This window comes from Vidua chalybeata, chromosome 1, assembly GCF_026979565.1.
Source record: "Vidua chalybeata isolate OUT-0048 chromosome 1, bVidCha1 merged haplotype, whole genome shotgun sequence".
NCBI lineage: Eukaryota > Metazoa > Chordata > Aves > Passeriformes > Viduidae > Vidua > Vidua chalybeata.
The window spans coordinates 126,418,944-126,432,876 of NC_071530.1; the positions used below are offsets into that span (position 1 = coordinate 126,418,944).

The 13,933-nt window shown below is 38.5% G+C and overlaps 1 long non-coding RNA gene across 1 annotated transcript; it reads left to right on the top strand.

Moving 5' to 3' along the window:
* The first annotated feature begins 9,195 nt into the window (after positions 1 to 9,195).
* Positions 9,196 to 11,166, top strand: LOC128798888 (uncharacterized). Its single transcript, XR_008434577.1, has 2 exons — positions 9,196 to 9,280; positions 10,769 to 11,166. It is a non-coding gene; the product is annotated as an uncharacterized LOC128798888 (long non-coding RNA).
* The last annotated feature ends 2,767 nt before the right edge of the window (positions 11,167 to 13,933 follow it).

Sequence of the window (13,933 nt, forward strand, 5' to 3'; positions counted from 1 at the left end):
TCTTGGTGTGGTACCTGCTAAGCAAAAAGCTGTGGATGGTGTTATATTATTATATCTAAGAGTCCTTTCCAGCTTTCAAATGCTCCATAATGTAATGCTCCTTCCTTGAAACGTGTCAATTTTAAGTGCTGTTCTCATGAGCAGAAGCTGCAATCTTCTTCAAAATCTGAATAAGACCCTGCATTTAAAGACCCTAAAGCCTTGTGAAAGATCATTCTTTAATATCAGCTGCATAATCACCTTAGATATTTTAAATAGTAAATGTGATAATCCACATTAATACCCTTGAGGCTAAAATTAAATACCCTCAAATCCAGCAGGTGCCATTTGGAAAGGTTGAAATTAAGAGGAGTGGAGACTTTGGAGACAGAAGATCTCATGAGGTTCTATTCAAGCTTCAGGCCATAGTGAGGCAAAAATTATAATCAAAACCAAACATCAGGCCATAGAGGGACAATATGTATTCCTTTGAGCATAACAATAAAATGTGTAAATAATAAATAATAAAATGAAATATAATAGCATAATAATAAAAAAGAGATAAACAGAATAAAGCATGTATTACTATAACCCCTCCAATGCATCTCTCTATTCTTCCTTTTTCAGGGGTATGAGTGGGAACAGGGGAACAGCACAGTGTTCACATTTTGACCCTGTGCTCAAAGGCATCACAGCTCAGTGTTTAATCAGAAATATTGTAGGTTCTCAGTCTCCCTGTAAAATGTTATTTGCAAACCTTGTAACACTATGAGTCTGAGCAGTGGGATTGGCTCCATCTCCTGGACAGGTCTCACAGGCTCTTCTGGAGCTGGAGACTGTCCTGGGGAATACTGAGAAGGCACATGCTGAAGGAAGAATAGCTATAAATCCAACTGTCTTTTACAGGGCCTTGCTTGAAAATGAGAATTTTTTGAGAGATCATTTTGACTCTGTGGGCTCAGCAGTATCAGTTCGTTCCATCCCTACCACCAAAACAAGTGAGAAGTTATCTAAACTTCAGTTTGACTATTATAGTAACTATAATTAATTAATACACTATTAATTTTTAGAGATTAGTTTAAATAATATTATTATTTTATAATATTGTCTTTTTAAAATAAAAACTTCCTGTATATATTTCCCATGGAGAAGGTCCCCCAGCAGCCCTTAGCAGACCACTACTTACACAGCCCTCTGGACGAACAAAATTTATCTGGAGGAGAGGCAGGGAAGGGGCTCTCTGTTTCAAAGGATTTTCTATTATTTTCCTCTCCTTCTTTCCTTCCTATTGTTCTGTGTGAATTTCTTTGTTCTCTGTAATGCCATTTCCTTAAGGTCAATCTATTGTTATTCTGGAGTGAGATTGAGATATCAGGCTGAGTCATGCAATGTTTGCCAACTCCACACCTTTCAGCAGTCTGACACAGAGAGTGGAGGTAAAACAGCTGCTTGAGATTATTACTGCTTCCTAAATGAAGGCTGTTTTTTTAAAAGAAAATGAGTAAGAAAAGGAGCTGTAAAGAAAATTACTTTTCAATGCATTTTCTTAGAGTTTTCATAAGCCTGTAATGAAACTGCAGCTGTCCAAGGCCAGCAGCTTTCACAAATAATACCACAGTATCATAGACATGTAAGTTTGAGAGAGAGAACAGGAAGGAATTCAACAAAGAAGCATATATTAAATCCACTGATGATGCAGAATAAGAATCACTAAGAAAAAAGGGTTGAAAAATTCCGAGAAATTACTGAAAATTTGTCTTTCATTTCAGAAATAAAATTTTACGCTAACAACATGCAAAAAACTCCACACCAACTCCTTACCCAGAGAAGAAAAAGACCACGCAAAGCCTAGCTTGTGTGACTCATATCAACTGTGAGCCATTATTTGAGACACTAACCCTGATTTTGTTTGCAGCAATCTTGTGTCCCAAATTATTTTTCATTTCCTTTAAACAATTTCTAACAACTACTACTGCTAATAATTCAATATTGCAGCCCAAATGCTCAAAAGGGGCATGCTGAGATAGTTGCACGTGTGGTGGTGAGGTATTTGTTGGTTCAAAATTTTTCCACCTGACTGACATCAAGAAACTGTTAGAAAGAAAATATATTATATTTCTGATAAGAAAAAATGCTGCAGATCTGATTGTGAATTAACTAAAGCTCTGGCTAGATACATAAGCATGTGTTTACTTTTGTTACTTTAGATCTACAATGCAAATTTTGATAACTAACTCCAAATAGAAGACTATTTTTCTTTTTCCTTCCCTTTCAGATTTGCCCTTGGAGTCGTTGCTCAAAATTCCCTCCCCCACTCCCTGACATATCAGAGGTGCCAGAGATGAAGTTTTCAGGCTGTCCAAGCGTTGGTGTTTTAGGAGAGGTTTGTAAGCATGCCTTTGCTGGGGAGGGAAGCAGCAGGAATAACTGTACTTAAAAGTGACTGCTTTCCAACCAAGTGAATTCTGCTATTGTGAGAGGAAAAACATTGATCTAACTCTTCAGCCTGCATCTCTGTCATCTTGAGACTTTGGTAAATATAAGAAAATTCTTTCAAAATATGTAGGTTCAGACTACCTGTGCTACTATTTCTGTAAAAAGATTGCGATAACTAACGATTTGCCCAAATGGTCACAGTGACCCTGCTGTGCCATGTGTTGTCATGGCGACGCTGTTGTGGGTGATCAGGAGGAGGAAGTGGATGAGGCCTTCTGGAGGCAGCTTGAAGCAGCCTCAAAGTCACAGGAACCGGTTCTTGTGGGGGACTTTAACTACCCTGACATCTGCTGGAGAAGCAACACAGCAAAACACAAATACTCCAGGAGGTTCCTGAAAAGCACTGATGACAAATTCCTGTCATAGGTAGTCAAGGATCCCAGAAAGAATGGTTTGCTGCTCAACCTCATACTAACAAACAGGAAAGGCCTCATTGGAGATGTGAAAGTTGGGGAGCAGCCTTGGCTGAAACAACTATGAGATTGTGGAGCTCAGTATCAGGCAGGGAGGAAGCAGGATGGCACATAGAGATTGCAGCCATGGACTTCAGGTGAGCTAACTCTATCCTTTTCAGGGATCTTCTTGGAGAAATCCCATGGCAATAGGCCTTACAGGGAAGAGGGATCCAAGAGAGCTGGATGATTATTAAGGATCACTTCCTCCAGGCTCAAAAAAGATGCATCCCAATGAGCAGGATATCAGGTAAAGGAGGAAATAGACCTGTGTGGATGAATAAAGATCTTCTGTCATTATTCAAGCATAAGTAGGAAACACACGGGAGATGGAAGCAGGTCAGGCAACTTGGAATGAATATAAAGAGGTTGTCAGAGTAAGTAGAAATGAGAGTGAGTAGAAATGAGACAAGGAATGAGACAAGGCCCCTCTGGAATTTAACCTGGCCAAGGATATCAAGGACAACAAGGAGTGCTTTCTCAAACACATCAATAGCAAAAGGAAAAGTAAGGATAATGTGAGGCCGTTACTAAATGGAGGGGAGAATCCTGGTAACAGAGTGCAGAAAAGGCAGAGTTATTAAATGCTTTTTTTTGCATTGGTCTTCACTGGCAAGACCAGCCCTCAGGAATCTCTGGCCCAAGAGATCAGGGTAAAGGGATGTTGGAAGAAAGACCTTGGTCCAAGAGGATTGGGTTAGAGAGCACCCAGGCAAAACTGAAATCCACAAGTCTGTGGTCCCTGACAGGATCCATTCATAAGTGCTGGTGGACACCCATAGTGAGGTTGCTCACAATAATCTTTGAAAAGTCATGGCTAACAAGACAGCTGCCTGAGGGCTGGAAGAAAGTAAATGTCAGCCCAGTCTTCAAAAGGGGCAAGAAGAAGGACCCAGGAAACTACTTGTCAGTTACCTCACTTCACCTCAACCCCCAGAAATGTGATGGAATGCCTCTTTCTGGAGGCAAGCTCTATCCACATGGATTAAAAGAATGTGGTCAGAAGTAGTCAGCATGGATTAATCAGTATGGACAAGTAAATCATACTTGTCCATACTGATTGCCTTCTATGATGAAGCAACTACCAGGATGGATGAGGGGAGAGCAATGGATATTGTCTACCTTGACTTTAAGACTTTTGACACTGTCTCTCACAATATCATCACAGGCAAGGTCAGGAAGTGTGGACTGGGTGAGTAGACAGAGAGGTGGTTTGAGAACTGGCTGAACAGCACCTCCCAGAGGGTTGTAATCAGTGGCACAGGTTCTAGCTGGAGGCCTGTCACTGGTGGTGTCCCCCAAGGATCAGTACTGGTCCCAGTATTGTTTAACTTTTCATCAGTAACTTGAATGAAAGGGCAGAGGCCTCCTCAACAAGTTTTCTGACAACACAAAGCTGGGAGAAGTGGCCAATACCTCAGGGTGCTGTGCAACCCTTCAGAAGGACCCTGACAGGCTGGAGAGATGGGCAGAAAAGAACCATCTGAAATTCAGCAAAAGCAAATGCAGTTTCTTGCACCTGGGGAGGAACAACTCCAGGCACCAGTACAGTCTGGGGGCCATCCTGCTGGAAAACAGCTCTGTGGAGAAGGACCTGGGAGTCCCAGTGGATAACAAGCTGTCCATGAACCAGCAGTGTGTCCTTGTGGCCAAGAAGGTATCCTGGGGTGCATTAGAAAGAGCATTTCCAGCAGGCTGAGGGAGGTGATCCTGCCCCTTTACTCAGATCTGGTGAGACCTCATCTGGAGTTCTGTGTCCAGTTCTGGACTCCTCAGCATAAGAGAGACATGGAGATCCTGGAGCGGGTCCAGTGGAGGGTTACAAAGGTGATGAGAGGACTGGAGCATCTCTCTTGTGAGGAAAGGCCTGGGGAGTTGAGCCTGTTCAATCTTGAGAAGAGACAATGAGAGGTTGCCTCATTCATGTCTGTAAGTATCTGAAAGGTGGGAGTCAAGGGGATGTTCTCAGACTCTTCTTGGTGACACAAAACAATAGAACAAGAAGCAATGGGAAGAAACTGATGTACAGGAAATTCCACCTGAATTTCTTTACTGTCCGGGTGAGCATGCACTGGAACACATTGCCCAGAGAGGTTGTGGAGTCTCCCTCACTGGAGATATTCAAGAACTGTCAATGCAGTCATGAGTCAAAGTAATTTACTTCTCTTTGAAAAGCTTTACTCTCTGAATATCCTCAATCTCCCACTATGTGCTTATTTCCTAAATCATAGTCACTACTTGTGGGTTCTCACTGAACCATGTTTTGCCCTTGAAGTCCATGACAAAAAAAAATTCTCAAACAGCTCCAGTTTTCCTTCCTTTCAAGCACATGTTCTTGCTTTCACTGAGAAGCATGATATGACTGATTGGTAGTGGGAAATCTCTATATTTTTTTTGAGTTTGAAAGCTGACTTATAAATCACACTGATTTAGATGAAACTGTCCATTGAGGTGCCTCCTAGATTTCCCTCTGATTTATTTCCTTACATAGTGATTGCTTCACTGACTTCTATCTACCAAACATATCTCATTGCTGTTACTGATCTCTGTACACTACAGAGGTTTACTCTTAACAACACTAAGTTTGTAAGAAGTTATCTTAAAGAAATCTCTTCTGGCTGCAGAGTGGAATTTCTATCTTAAACCAGGGAAGATTAGTAATAATATTTTTTTTCCAAATAAAATATTCTTTCCACAACAGGAAATGAAATTCAACACTTCAGTTCCTTGTATTGCTCAAAAATAGTACAGTACCCTAAATTGGATTCCACCAGCTAAGCAATAGTTGGATGGAAGACTTCTCAGGATGTGGTGGGAGTTGACCACAGAGTGTCATCTCACTTCAGTCAGTACTAACAGTGAGTATTTTCTTACTGAATATACTATGATGCTCTTAAAACTTGAGGATCTTAGAAATCCCATTGTTCTCTACATAAGAATAATCTTTAAAAGAAGATGAAATTTGACCCCTGGAAATTAAACTTTCCATAGAATTTCTGCCTGCTGAATAAAATTTTAATGTTCCATCCTAAACCATTGTGTATTGTTGGATGCTAATGAAAATTTGCCAGGTTCCTTGTCCATAAGCAGCTACATTTCAGTAGTGATGTATGGTGTGTTTTAGGGTAAGTAAAATATTTGGGAATTCTTCTGTGTTACTTGCTAGGTTTTTGTTGTTGTAGCAACATTGGTTTGTAGCAGCTGTGAAGTTTCTAGGGTTTGCTAATAAAAAACCATACATACATAAGAATGAAAAGACTTGAAGAGCAAAGTAAAATAAATGTAGTGCTTGCACAAGGATTGGAGACCAATTACTTTAATTTTTGTTCTGACATTTTCCCCAGACGTTTTCTTCTATTTTCTGTGTTTCTGTGTTCTATTAAAAGATTCTGTTCTGTTACTACCATATAATCTATGTAAAAAGTTAGGTTATTTATTTGCAACTGCCCCTTCATTTGTGCCCAGACTCCATATGAATATACCTGTTACTATAACACAGGTTCTTGAACAATGATGCCATGTCTGTTCATATCATACAGAATTGTAATTCTATATCTGCATCTTTTTAGATCTCCTCCAAAAAGGAGAAAAAAAATGTATGAAATATCTTCTCTGGAAGAGATATTGTGCAGAAGATGTTATGAACCTTCCTTTTAATTCTGAAGGATTTTTATTGCTGATTTCCACCACTTCTGTATGTTTTCCCAAAAAAATGTGATCTATTAAGAAAAAAAAAAGCTATAGAAGTTGAATTTCATGGGTTCATTCTGGGAAGGTTCACAATGAAGTAGATGTATTATCTATCATTCAGTACTGTACTCTGCAAAAAATTCCAGTGACTCATTATGAATATTCATGATATGAAATAAAAACTGTCATGGTTGTCAAAATATGTCCCCAATTTCACACAATCAAATAAATAAGGAGAATGAATTATAAATGCAAACTTGATTTTAAAATATATGATAAATATGATAAATATAATGAAGAGCAAGTTTGTGCAAGACCTCATTTTCAGATCAGCATCCCATACTATTCACATCAATAAGTTCTTGTCAGGGAATGTAAATGTTTCACAAACTGGCTCAAACACTGGTTAATAAGTTATTTGAGAATCAATCTCTATTTATCCAGGTTAATACACATTATTTTTACATTTAACTCTGCTACATTTGTTTGTGGGTTTATCATTTAATATTAAAAAAGTAGAGTGGTAAAATGCTCTATCTGAAAAACCAAACAGCCAGTAAGGAAAAAGAAAAATGCAATCACTCAGGAAAGCTCATTTGACATTTATGAGTGATTTGAATTTGAATATCTGAATTTGCCAGACCACAAAGGGAAAAAAGTAGGAGGCTACAAGTGCAGAAGTTTCCTGTGGTTCTTCTTTTGTAACACGTTTCAGAGGAAAGAACTCTGTATTCCAGCAGGCTCTATAAAGCTGTTCAGTCCATGCCTACATCAAGACTGCATGGTGATGCAGCTTGGGATATTTTTCTGGGCATTAACTGTCCTTGCTCTCCTATCTGTTTACACATTCACAGCATAAGAAACATGCCCATTTGCCTGCAGCTTCAAAAAACCAGGAAGGTTTTGGTACACTGTATGTTCAAATAAATTGCAAGATCCTTTATTATTGACTGCAGAGTTTGACAGTCTTTTTCAGTAGTTGCTGTTGGAGATAACGATATATAATGCATACAAGCTGGTTTTGCACAAACCAGGAGTTCTCCATTTCCTCAGTGTGGATCACATCCAAACAGAGCAACTCCTTTTCAGTTTCAAGTACTATGGGACAAATAACAACCCTACAACAGCATTTTTTTCCAAGGAGTTTTGATATCTTTTCTTTGATATCTTTTAGAATGATATAAACCTAGGCAATAATACTTAGGATAAGGCAATCCAACAGTCTTCTACAGAACACTGAATATGGTGACTAAAATGTGAATTGTTCATGGTCTGTGGACCATGAATCATTGCATCCTTCATAAAAATAGAATTTGGAAACTTACATATCCCTAATACAATTGGTACATTCAAATAAGGATGTTGTGTAGAGTCAGAAGGCAGAAGGATACAGAATAGCTTTCAGAAAGAATGAGTTCAGGGACGTTTTGTGACTCAGGGATGCTGTTTTATTCAAGAGCATGTGTACAATCCTATGACAGTTGTAGACCAGGGAGAGCACTGTTTTTTGAGAAACACAAGAAAAGGCCTTTAGCCATTTGGGTGCTAAGGGTTTTCTGGAGGCAGAAAAATGTGAGAATAAATCCACTTATTAGAGCTAGAGAAGCAAATTTAGAGAAGAGCTAGGCAGCTGAAAAGGGCAGATTTGAAGAGGGAGGAGATTATCTCCATGGAATTGTCAAGCTTGAGCTAGATGCTGAAATGAATAAGTATGAAACATAAGTTTGCTGCTAAAAACCCTGTTGTGTCTCTGTGGCTCTACTCCAGCAAAGAAAGCATAGAAACCTGCCAGAGAGGACAGGTTGCTTCTGTTACATCTTAGTTATAAAGTTTAAAAAAACAGACAATGCTGGTTCTCAGCCAGCATAAAGACTGGAGATGGAAAGACTTGTGATGGCACAATGCTGCTTCTTGACCATGCAAAGTCAAGTATTCAGTGGTTCCTCAGGTTGGTTTAATTTTTTCTAATAGATAAACTGCCCTAATAGCGGATTAAAGGAAATTGTTGTATTTCATGACTGAGGACATGGGAGGGGTTTGGCAGGAAATAAAGAAGTGAGCAACAGAGTTCTGAATTTGGAACAAATCCAGTTTCAGGGACATGATATCTGGAAGGCTGGTGATATTCATGCTTTATTCAATGTATTAATTCGAAGGAAACCACTAGCAGCCTGAGGCTGGAATAGATGCTTTTAGCTTAAGTAAATGAATTAATTTAATTAACAAATATGAGGCTAAAACAATAGAGCTGAGAGGAAATGAAGACTTGATTATGAAGGTCAGCATAGTGTTGGCTAAGATAAAATGCAACACAGATGGCTTTTTAGGGATTACAGGCTGAACAATTACTGATATGGAAGATACATACAACAAATGATAAGAGAATTTAGCAGTAGTTGAATTCAAATTCATATTGTTTTTCCACAGCCTTGAACATTCTTTCTTTTAAGCAATCAAAATTTGGCAGATATTTTTAACAGCATTCATATGTACCTGTTATGTTTCTTAATGACCTTACTAAAAAAGTGCTTCCATTACACCTATTAAAATTTTGCACATCTCTCCCATCAGAAAAAGATCTACATGGCCAGACACTGCCACAGTGACAGAAATTCTGATCCACTTGTTGTTAAAGTAAATGAAGAGTATCTCCAAATTAAGAGGTATCAATCATATGTTTTGGAGTCTTTTTAAATCTAAGAACCTTTGAACTCTTCTGTTAAACAAGCAGTGCATATGAGAACTGGAAAATAAACTGCTGGTAGTATAGGGGATTTTAAAAGTACTACAGTAATTTGTTAAAGGAGTGTACATATCAGGCCACCTTGTTTTCATGGAAAAATTTGAGACAACTTTTCAATAATCTGAGCAGTTAAGATCAGCCTCATATCATATGATATGGGACTATAAAATCATAAGCTTGAAAAAGAAAAATGCAGAGTTGCTGCACAATTAACTATTTATGCATTTATATTTTTGCATTTATCTGAATAATGGCTGATTGTAAATTTCACTACTTCCCATGGAAAAGTAATACTAAATTTAATCTGCGTCATATTTGTTTCTGTGTTCTATCACATCTACCAATTTTTGATATACCTATCTGTGTCTTAGGAGACCCACTCACCTTTACAAAAAATATATTTTTGAAAATAAGCCTTAACCTTCCAAACTGGGGTACAAAAAAAAGGGAAATCAGAACTAAGACAGGGCAAGTGCCAGAGAGAAGGAGTTCTCTGAGAGACTGTAAATTTCATTTTTCAACATCTAGATTCATGCTGGTAATCCACATGGCTGAGGAATTATAGATTCATTTTACAAGTAACCTATAGGACTTGCAAATAATTCAGTTGTGTAAAATAATTGTCTGGACATATAAGACCGAAATGAATCACATGTGTTTCAAACCTTCTGGTCCTGGAGGTGAGTGGTGTGACAGAGTGGTGCAGATTCTGCAGACAAAAGAAGTACCATCCAAAATATCATTTCTTTTGGATCTGTAGAAATAGCAGTGGGGATGTGATATACTGGTGATGATTTTCCACATGTCTAGTATTAAACAAGTCCATAAATCAATATGCCAGGAACTTTTTTTCCTCATATTCCTTTTGGGGGACTGTAAGTGAAGCTTCTTTTTGAAACATATGAGTCATTCATATTTTAGGCCTATTCACTATGCCCAAGATCTCTCTTGCCTCTTCCCAAGACAACTGGTACTTCAGGGTTTTGAACTGTAAGTCAAAAGCTTATGAAAAGAAGTTAAGATGATTTTGTGGTCTATGAGCAACAGGTGTTAAATGGATCTTCAGTATGTAATTGGTCATCTGTGACCAGAGCAGACTTTTTCTTGTGATAATTTTGTCTCTCCCAGTCCTCTCATCTATTTTTGTCCTGTGCCTGTAAATACTAGAGGCTGTGAAAAGCTGGTGTCTGCTGTCTTTAGAGAAATCTGTGGATTTCATACTTGATTCACAGACATCTGTCCTGCACCACTGATGATGTTAATTTACAAAGATGGCTAGCACTTAGGGCTATTGGTATATCTACTGATCATATGCATCTGGAGATTAAGAAAACAGGATGGACAGAAGCAGTTTTCCATTTCTACCAGTGTGACTCAGTCCTGAATATTTGTGATTTTTGCTTCATAGCTCACCATCTGTGCTGATTGATGGATCTGAAGGCAGTAACAACAGTTAAAAGCCAGCAAGAAATCTCCCAGCAGCTTCAAGAGCAAAAAGAGCAAAAGGTGCAGAACTAGCACCTGACATTCTCCCAATTCAGGATAAAACAACTGTCAAAAAGAAGCATATCCCTTGCCCTTTTAATACTCTGTGCAAGGAGTTTTGCCTCCTGATCTCTTAACCTAGTTCTCATCAGTATGTCCTTCCGCTAAATTACAACCAAACCACAGACATATATCAGATGTGGCAATATACTGAAATGGACAGATGAAAAAAATGCCATCTCTAGCTGCCCATATACCAGCATCTTTCATTCTGAGAAATAGAGTTGAAAAGTTAAAATAAAAAAAATCAATGCATTTTAACTTTGCCATTCCTAGGATTATTCTTTCTGCCTTACAGGGTAAACACATGAAGGAACAAACAGACAAGAAGCACTCCCAGCAAAAGAGGATTTACAAACCTTCAAATAATGCTGCATGTGAGTGGGCAGATCATGACAAAATGTTCCCACTTCCTCATCAAATCTAACTAGTTTGCCACTACATATTCATGCTATAAACTGTGAACTGGAGTTCCTCTGTGGGAGAATAATCCAAATGAAACAACAGGAAGCAAAAGACAATTGCTTTTGCAGGTATGGAATAGGACAGGATTTGCTGGTTCCTAATTCTGTTTATTTAGTTGAAAAAAAAATCTTCAAGAATCCCTTTCTATAATGGAATCCTATTTTACTCAGAGATTTAGTTGCAGCTATTCTGGGCATACATTCAGTGAAACAATCCTTTTATCTTTGTCATTGTTAAAATGGAATAATTCTCCCTGTCTCAGTTACAGATTGTGAGGCTGAAACTGTAGGTGTATTAAACTGAAACTGTGTACCAGTACCCACAGTGGTTGGTACTAGTTGAAGAATGGTGTATTTTATGATGTTTAGACAGAAATACGCTTAGAATTTTTTTTTGCTAGAAGCAGAAGTTGCTTCTTGTGCTGACAATAAACTAATTTACAGTAACGGTAGTGCAAAATTTTCAAGACTTCCCAGCAAGTTTATGCAGCAAGTTTATGACCTCAAAGGAGAAAGCATATACATTTTATTTATAAATCACTGTTTAATATTTACATAGACAAAACCTTTCAACACTTTTTCATGGAATTTACTGTTTTTCAAGAATCATGCAGAAAAATGCTGACTGTTTAAGAATAGTTATTGATTGTTATGATACAATACTGTGTAGACTGTCAGCCTGATATAGTTAATATATTTTTGTCAAGATAAATTTGAAACTCAAGAGGTGATTTTGAATGTGAATTTATCAACATCATGGATCAGTAAGAAATGTAATCCTTTACTTATGCTGCACTCTAAGTCTGGAAAGAAAGTTGAGCAGATAATCCCCAAACTATTTGTTTGGAGCACTTGCCCTTTGAGGAGAGCCTGCAAGATCTGGGCTTATTCAGCCTGGAGTAGAGATGGTTTGGATGTGGGCTCACCAACACCAGCAGCCCTCAACACCTGAAGAGAAGATTCCAAGGAATTGGAGTCAGGCTCTTCATAGCAGTGTGTGGTGGGGGGAGAGGAAACCATGGGGAGAAGTTGAAAGAAGAGAGATTCTGGCTGGGGATAAGGAGACCCCTTTCCCATGAGACAGCTGAGCAGGGCTGTGGGTTGCCCTGGGAAGTTGTGCTAGTTCAATTCTTGAAAGTTTCCAAATCCTGACACGGCACAGACTTGAGCAGCCGGGTCTGAGCTCAGAGGTGCTCCTGCCTAAACAGGAGCTGGAAACCTCCTGACCTCCCTTCTGACCTGGGTTTTCCTGTGATCTTGTGTTGGCAACTGTCAGAAGCAGACTGCCCACCCATATAGATGTGCATGGCAAAGAACCAAACAACACTTCCAGATCTTGCTTCCCACTGATATAAGAGCCCAAGGGAAATACTAACATCACCTAGGTCAAAAGCAAAAATACCAGTCATTTTGACAGGACTCCACCCATTGTATTTTGTCTTTAAATAAGAATGGATACTAGAATTTGGCCATCAGCTTCAAAGTAGTCATGTCACAACAAGGGTGTCCAGTCCTGCATTGACCAGGAAGCCTGAGCCAGCTGGAATCTGCCTTCAGTTTCTAGGTAAGTACCTGGATGGAGACCAGGCATGAGATTTAAAACAACATTGAGTATTTGGGTCTGTTTTCTTTTTGATCTTTTTATGCTGTTTTGGTTTGAGGATTTTTGGGAGTTTTTTGTTTTTTTTTTCTTTTTGTTTTTTTTTCTGCGGGGGAGTGGGGCTGAGGGCAGAGTTTGTATGTACCTAGTTTAAGGCTGGGCACAACTTAGTTTTTCTAGGAAACAAATAGCTGTGACTGATACTCAGTTTCAAGGTTAAACATATGCATTATGCACCTAAAATGTGTGGCTGCCAGACAGTGAGTACATTTAATATGATTTTACCTGCTGATACACAGTTTGGTATGACATTTTGTCCATAAAGAATTCCAGGCTGTGCTCATGCAGATTAAATTCATAGCTTCTTGCATTTCTGTAGGCATGCAATATATATAAATATATATATGTGTGCGTGTGTGTGTGTGTGTGTGTGTATGATGAGACTTGGATATGTGTTTGAAGTCTCCTCTGCTTCTCACTTAGAGAACATTAAAGTACAGTGCATTTGAGATCCAAGTACTGACATTAATTAAAGTATTTATTACTCTAAAGCACTAAGTGAAATACTTCTGCATTTGCCATCCAGCTCATTCTCTGACCTGTGCTGATATATCCCAGTCTCCATCACCTCCTACACTTCTGTGCAGTCTTTGGGAAGTTTAATTAAAAGGCAAAGGCACTAGATCAATGAAACACAGGGTAAATTGCTGTAAACATGTTGAGAATGGTAAATCTGTGTATTAAGATTTTGGGGAATTGCCCTAGGTAAGAGCTGGTTTTTTTAGTTTAACACTCTCAGCTGGATTAGTTTCCTTAGCCCAATTAGAGATGTGTGGATTTTGCTACCCCCTTTTCAGTTACATTATTTGATTTAAATGTTGTTGCACCAGAATGACTGAAATACAAATTTACTCTTTAATAAAAATCTGTTTCAGTAATGAAATATTTATTGTATTGATAGTAT